The sequence below is a fragment of the Carcharodon carcharias genome, chromosome 20 (genome assembly GCF_017639515.1).
Source record: "Carcharodon carcharias isolate sCarCar2 chromosome 20, sCarCar2.pri, whole genome shotgun sequence".
Taxonomy (NCBI): domain Eukaryota; kingdom Metazoa; phylum Chordata; class Chondrichthyes; order Lamniformes; family Lamnidae; genus Carcharodon; species Carcharodon carcharias.
Genome location: NC_054486.1, coordinates 72,822,791 through 72,830,332, shown reverse-complemented (window position 1 = coordinate 72,830,332; position 7,542 = coordinate 72,822,791). Strand labels below are relative to the sequence as shown.

General features: G+C 41.2%; 1 protein-coding gene and 1 long non-coding RNA gene across 3 annotated transcripts in view; one reads left to right on the top strand and one right to left on the bottom strand.

Moving 5' to 3' along the window:
* Window positions 1-2,099: 2,099 nt before the first annotated feature.
* LOC121292216 lies at window positions 2,100-7,483 on the bottom strand. The gene is made up of 2 exons (XR_005946217.1): window positions 7,331-7,483; window positions 2,100-2,484 (listed from the first exon to the last, which is right to left on the bottom strand). It is a non-coding gene; the product is annotated as an uncharacterized LOC121292216 (long non-coding RNA).
* mark3a (MAP/microtubule affinity-regulating kinase 3a) overlaps window positions 6,555-7,542 on the top strand; it is a 226,615-nt gene continuing 225,627 nt past the window's right edge. The window contains exon 1 of one of the 2 annotated variants that reach the window (XM_041213916.1): window positions 6,555-6,673. The gene's annotated coding sequence lies outside the window, so the exon portion shown is untranslated. Of the gene's footprint in view, window positions 6,674-6,765; window positions 6,975-7,542 lie in introns of those variants that run through there. The other variant, XM_041213914.1, reaches the window with a different exon arrangement.

Sequence of the window (7,542 nt, the reverse complement as noted above, 5' to 3'; positions counted from 1 at the left end):
TTTAATTCTACATCTGGGCACAGCAAACTTGTGCACAAAAATAACTACACATGTCATTATACATTGAATGTCAAAACCTTTAAATGTTAAATATTAATGCCTTCTGCATTTAACAAATTATCACCCAGTGAAACCTTAAATGCTAATCCATGCATTTAGGCGCTTGTTACAGTAACTTCCATGGGGTGCTCTCCAAGTGCCTGAAGTTGATGAGAGTGCAGTTTTCATGTTATGGTGTGTCCTTTGGGTGCCTGAACCCTACTGGGGCCCAGAATGTTTGGGGCCACTTATATCTGTGCAGGGGCTGCCTCAGTTATTAGACCAGCATGCAGTTTGGTGTCACTATCAAAGAGACCGAGAATCCACCTTCAATGATTTAAGCACTTTGAGGGGATTCCCCATTGCCTTAAGCCTGCCCCACATCTACCTTTTCATCTCCACATGTTCCCCTCTAGTTGGGTGGCTCCAGAGATCTCATGGATGGGGCTATGCTATAGAGATCTGCACCCCCCTGTATCCACGGTGCCAAATTCCATGTATCTCTCCATAAGTGTTGCCACTTACTCAATAGAGGACGCAATGCACTTACATGTCAGAGAATTGGCAGCACTTATGGCATGGATGGACACCTCTATCATTTGCACATGGGACTTCACTGCCTCTGGAAAATTTGACAGATGTTCACACATTTGACACTGCTGCTGAAGCCAACTGCTGCTTTGCTGACGCCATTCAAGGTTCACCATCTGCGGGGTGCTGAGAATCACTGTGTGTCTTCTTGCTTCTCCAAGAGGAAGTGGCTGCAGCTGCCATTATCACTGTTCCTTCCTCCTGCGCATCTGTGCAGTGCTCACCTGATTGTTTCACATGTAGAATGGGTGGCACAAAGTCCACTGATGTGAGTGTTTCTGCACTGATTTAGTGTGCACTAGTCTAAAGTGAAACAGTGTCTTGAGATGGTGGTGCATCTGTGAGCTTTCCAATGTAGTTGGAGCCCTCGTCTCTTCCTCATTTGCTACCGTACCTGCTGTAAATACATGATTCAAATGAAACAGCTGCTCCTTCAGTCAACCCCAGTGCCTCCCCTTGATCAGATATCATCTGAAGATAGAGTATACAGAAGTCACCAGGATTTCAAAATAGAATAATGCTGCTATATGTATGTACAATTTATTTTTATATTATAGATCTACTTGACTGAGAAGCATCCAACAGTACAATTAAACAAAATACTTGATAAACTGTGTCTGGAGAGGGCACTTTGAGACGGCAAAAAACAGGATGTTAAAGTGACTGATTTTGGGAGCAATTTGAAGTGGTAAAATAAAGAACATTACACATCAAAGTGTTGTATCCTAAGTAGAATATTTATGAAATTATTTGATACCATTTGCTAAATAATTCAAGTGACAACACTAATATACGCACAAGTATTTATACTTTGTCAAATCTGCACCGAACTTTACACAGGTTTTAGTAAGCATTTGTCAATGTTGTTGTAGAACAGCAGTGTAACCAAGATCAAAAGAGGTCCAGCTCTTTAACAAAAAAACAGCAGTAAGGAAGATCATAAGATACTTAGTGATGAAGAAAGCCATTTTAGTTTGACCATCCAGACTACTTTACCCTTCCTTCCGCCCTCATTTCTGCATTCTAGAGTTTTCACCTCTACTACTCTGTCTGAAAATCAATTCCAAATGTTGATCTCTGAAGAAGAGTCATTCAGACTTGAAACATTAACTCTGTTTCTCTCTCCACAGATGCTGCCAGACCTGCTGAGTTTTTCCAGCATTTTCTGTTTTTATTTCAGATTTCCAGCATCTGCAATATTTTGATTTTATTTAAATGTTGATCACTCTGTTTTACATAATAGGATACTACATAAGATCCAAACCCATGTTAGTTGGAGTCTCCAATGCCTAATGGCATGAAGCCACCCATTTCTTGCATTGCAAGATAATTTTAAAAGTACTGGGTAATTTGTTGCAAATGCACGCAATAGTCAGATACATTTTTAATTTCTACCTCCATGTCTTGGCAGAACTGTTGCGCAGCACCAGCAATAAGTATCACATTAAGTCAATAAAACAAAAGTAATAATAAATTCTATAATTTTTATACAGAAAATAATACTTTGTTACAGGTAGTCTGTAGAAGTGAAAAGTTTGAGACCCTTAATTTAGAATCATGTTTAAAGCATTCAAATTTGCAACAATACCAAATTGGAAGCAGTGGCAAATGGTGAATATCAAGGCGTACAAATTCTAAAGGATCTTGACAAGCTTGATCAGTGGATGAAGAAACGGCAGTGCCAATTTAAAAAGGACAATTTAATGTTCTGAGATTTGGCAGAGAGAACGTTGTGCTAAATATTAATTTACTTGCGGTATTGGTGCAGGACAACAACTTATGTTTGTATAGTGCCTTTAACATAATAAAATGCTCCAAGGTGCTTCACAGGACATTATCAGCCGTGTTCTCCAGCTGTTAAAAAAGCAAACAGAATTTTGGGATGCATAGCAAGGGGTATACATGTCAATCCATAGAGGTAATTTTTTAACGTTATTTAGACCTGGCGAGGGCACATTTCAAGTACTCCATGCCGTTTTGCTCTCTCTACTTCATAAAGTATATTCAGTTTTGGGAAGGGCTACACAGTTGATTCCAGAACTTGAGGGAATACAGTAATGTACGAAGAAAGACTGAGTACTTTGGGTTTTTTCTCTCTTGAAAAGTGATGACTGATATAAGATGAAGGATCATCCACCTGAAACATTAACTCTGTTTCTCTCCATAGATGCTGCCTGACCTGCTGAATATTTCCAGCACTTTGTTTTTATTTCAGATTTCCAGCATCTACAGTATTTTGCTTTTGTATTACGCAAACCAAGGTTGTAATTCCTGTAAGTTATAAGGTTAAGGGGTAATTAGATTGAAGTTTTCAAGGTATTTGTTCTTTGTATTAAGGGGAACAAATTAAATAGAAAGAAACTATTTCTGCTGATTGTAGCGGTAGGACGATGGGCGTAGTCTAAACATTAGAGCCAGATGTTTCAGGTGTGAAATTAGAAAACATTTCTGCACACAAAAGATGATGAAATTTGGAATTCTCTTCAAGAAATAGCAACTGATGCGAGATCAATTGTTAATTTGAAATTTAAGATTGATTGATTTTTGTTAACCAAAGATATTAAGAGATTATAAGTTATATTGCTGATTAGCCATGATCTCATTGAATGGCACAACATGCTTTAAGGGTTAAATGACCTACTCCTGCTCCTACATTCCTAAAATTGTGGCTGAATCTTCAAAGTCAAAACAGGCATATTTCGCCAGTTAGTCATCCAAAGGTAAAAATCAACCTCAAGGGACTTGGGCACCATGAGATTCTTAGGCAATAGCGTAACCTCTCCAGGGGAGGGGCAGTGATAAGATATCTTAAGTTAAATTACGTTCAAATATGCATTTACGATGGTTGCTTGAGGCTCATTTTGAATTCAGATAGTATATTTTCAATTTGCCATCCAGGCATAAAACTGGTGATGCAGGGATCATTTTCCCATTGAAATGAGACTTGCGTAGTTTCTATAACAGGCGGTATTTCTGCGATGCCAGTTTTGATTCCAAACTGTAAGTTGAAAACCTAACCTATTTCCCCTCATAGTGCAAGTTTTGACAGCACTTGGCCAGGCCATTAGATGGAGCACTTCCTAGTAGAGAGCTGTAGTTCAACTCCAATTGTACTCGGCACAGAAAGCAAGATCAGATTTTTGTTGCATTGTTGGAACAGTTTACAGAACTGCAAGTGTTCACAGCCCACACACAAGATAGATACAAATAAAGGTGATTTTAGCAAATTTGTTCAGAATTTTAAAAACTTATATTCCTCTATTGTATCAAATTACCTCTTGAATAAACAAATTTTTCATCTCGGCTTTCATACCAATATGTATTATGACATATTGGTATATGTACCAACATAATATTCCAAAGGGGCAACCTTAACCATGCACATTCAGCACAAACAGGGCAGGCAGACAGTTAAAATTGTTAGGTGGTTTACCTAGTGACATTCCATTCCTTTATCGCAGTGTTCCATTTCAAACTGTTTTTCTGAGTAGGTGGGAAGGACATCTACCTACAGCTCCTACTTTAAAATATTCAGATTGGATGAAATTATTGGGAACCTGACTACTAGTTTATCTAGTACCCTGCGTGCGGAAGCCATTGCAGCCATTCTGCTAGGTGAATCTAGCGGGAAGTAGATTCGGTGGCAGTGGAAGCCCAAACAGGATGTTTTAAAACTTTTTTTTACACTTCCCTTGTGGAGTCAGGAGGAGTAGGATTTTCCACAAGGAAAGTTTGAGTCACTCCTGCCCCAGGATCCTTTGGTCCCCGGAGCAAGCCTCCTGCTGCCAGACAACTGCCATTTGCCAGTTTCAGACAGGCAACGAACTGAGGACATGCTGATGAAGCCCATGAGTTAAGATCACTTGTGCTTCTCTCTGCCAGGGTCAGAACAGTTTAGCACCTACTTTGATCTCTGCCTGCCTGATTGGAGTTTGTGTTGATACTTTAACAAAGAAGTTCTTCTGACACTTTGAAATCTTCTTGGCTGAGGCATGAAGCACCATGACAGCCAGTAATTCTGATTGCAAGAGCTAAAAGAATATTTTACACCATATTTAGTGGTTATGATCACTAACACTTTATTAAAAAAAACAATTTATTACGCCTCTCTCTTTTCTATGCTTAAATGTCAGGAGTAGGAAATGGAACCTATTTCCACTTTCGCAACTAATCAACATTTGCCAATCCCATCATGGGCTATGTGAAGGGTAAACTACCATTAGCTACTTGAATCCTGCAAGAGCAGCCCCATTCCATCAATGTGGTATTTTTGTTTCCTATGCCAGTCATCCTTATGATTGTTCAAAATAAACAATGGAGGGGATTTGTGAAGCATTGGTGGCCCCTTTAAAATAGTCAGTGAACACAGCACAGTACACCAGCAGATGCAAAACAGGCTAATGCGGTGTCAATTTTTAAAATGGGTGACAGTTCTTGGCAACTATGCACTCATCTGGATTGGTTCAATACAAGATAAAGTAATGTAATCAATTAGCAAGAGTAAATTTTGAGGTTGAATAAGCCTGCAAACAGCAATCAGGATTCAGAACTTGCCCCATAATCTTGATTTATTTTCAGCAACTGATAATCTAATTAGATAGTACACTGTTTCTAATCTTCCAAAAAGAATTTAAGAAAGTTCCATATGAAAGGTTATTAGTTATATTTAAGTTTCAAGTATTGGGAATTCAGGATAAATCTTGGAAATATATTTTTAAAAATTGGCCAAAGGGTAGTGAGCTGTGGGCACTAATTAATGAGTTGTGTAGCATGATGGGAAAGCTGAGAGAGCTGCTGGAATTAGTATTTTAGTCCCTATCGTCTTTCATTTAAATCAATGGCTTAGAACCAGAAACTCATTACAAATTGGTCAAATTTTCATAATACCAAAGTAGGAGACACAAATCTGGAACTGAACAAAACATAAATGGGTAGACAATGTTGGATTAAATATATTGCAGGCAAGTGCACAGAACACAAAAATGGACACTGTAAGTATCCATGAATGGTGTTGACATAATTAGGGATGAAGTTGAACAAGATCTAGCAATCTTAGTAAACTTAATGTCCAATATGTCTTTTTAAATCTTGTTTTGTGGGAAGGCTGCACTTATGATTCATATCTAGTTGCCATGAGAAGCCTGTGGTGGTTCTCCTTGAACTGTAGTCCTTGTGATGATGATGATGCTCTCTCAATGGTGTTAGGTAGGGAATGCCATGACATTGGCCTAGCAATAATGAAGGAATAGTGATACATGTCTAACCAAAACAAAGCAGAAAACAAAATATAGAATGGTGAATGATATAGCCCAAACAGTACAGTGAAAATCAGAAAGAGTTGTGCTCAAACTGTATATTTCTCTGATCAGGCTACACCTTTGGTACTTTTCTGGCTATCCTGCCAATGAGGCAGATATGCAAATACTGGAGGCAGCAATACCTTTGACACCTCCAGATACGCTCCATCGCTCCCTTTGCAGGCAGCCTCCCATCCTCTAAAACTTAAGCTCATCCAAAGCCCTGCTGCTACCCTTTTCTTATTCTACACTAAATTCCACTCACCCAGTACCCCTGACCTTGAGAGCTACATTATTTCCCAGTCACTCAAATGCTTCTAATTTAAAACTGTCATCCTCATCTTAAACCTCTTCATGGCCTCAACCCTCTCCATCTCTGTAACCTTTTCAAGTCCCACAACCTCCCCAAAACTTTCTCTTCTTCTGACTCTGATCCTTGGTGCACTCCCTCATCTCATGAGGCCCCGTGATCTCTCCTAGACCCCACCGCCTCTGATGCTTTAAGGCCTTCCTTAAGCGTAGCTCTTTGACCAAGGTTTTGATAACCACTCCTCTCATCTCTCCTTCTTTGTCTCGGTTTTCACTTTTAGCTGATTCAGCCTCTTGTGAAGCACTTGTGTCAAAGGCATCAAATAATTGCGATTTGTCAGAGGTAATACAAGGAAGAACATGCGTCAGACGACTGAGGCATGCGGACCAATTGGAGAAATATGGGTTTTTCAGCATTTAAAGGAACCAACCGAGAGGTGACCCAGATCTTACAGTGTAGGATTAAACGACTATTTCATACAGAAGGCTAATCTGACCCGATTCAGCGTGTCTAATCAATTTTGCTTAAATATAGTTGTCTGTTTATGAGTATTTTAGTGAGAATGCAACTGAGCTCTGTTGACTGAAAGGGACTTACACTCCGTCTCAACTTATTTTTGTAAAAATAAAAAACAAGCAGATACAAGCGTAGATGAAAGAAAGGCAGGAAGCGGAGCGATGACACGTATATTGTATATGGTTTCTGTGCTGGGGGCGCGGTGCGAGGGGACAGAAAAGGTAACCCAGCTTTGGAGAGTTTTCAAAATGTAGCCGCAATTCCACATCATTAGGCGAGTGTGTCCACATCTCTGAACCATTCAGCTGGTTCCAAACGGCCGGCGAGTTTAATAACGAGTTAGGCCGCCCCGCGGGGGCTGACGATGTCTGTCTCTCTGTGAATTCACCCACTTCTCCTGGAGGTTGTATGAGGGGGAGATGCTCTGGGTCGGTGCCAGGCTGTGTTCACTCGGTTAATTTGCCTGTCAGTGTGAGGTTTCCCCCTGACGCAGTGCGGCCCCGGCCTAGCCTCCTCCGCCCTCCGCCCTCTCCCCTGTCCCGGCCCAGCCTCCTCCGCCCTCTCCCCGGGCCCTCACCTGTCTCCCTGCCTGCCGTCCGCCTCCAGCCGCCCTTTCCGCTCCCGGCAGCCGGTCGGTGGGTGGGTAGGCGGCGGCTGACGCGTTTCCTGCCACTGCTCTGGGCTTGGCGAGCAGTCGGAGCGGGGCGGCCATTTTCACACGGACCCCCTCCTCCTCCTCCTCCCACCCCTCCCCACCCCCCTCCTCCTCCTCCTCCCACCCCTCCCCAC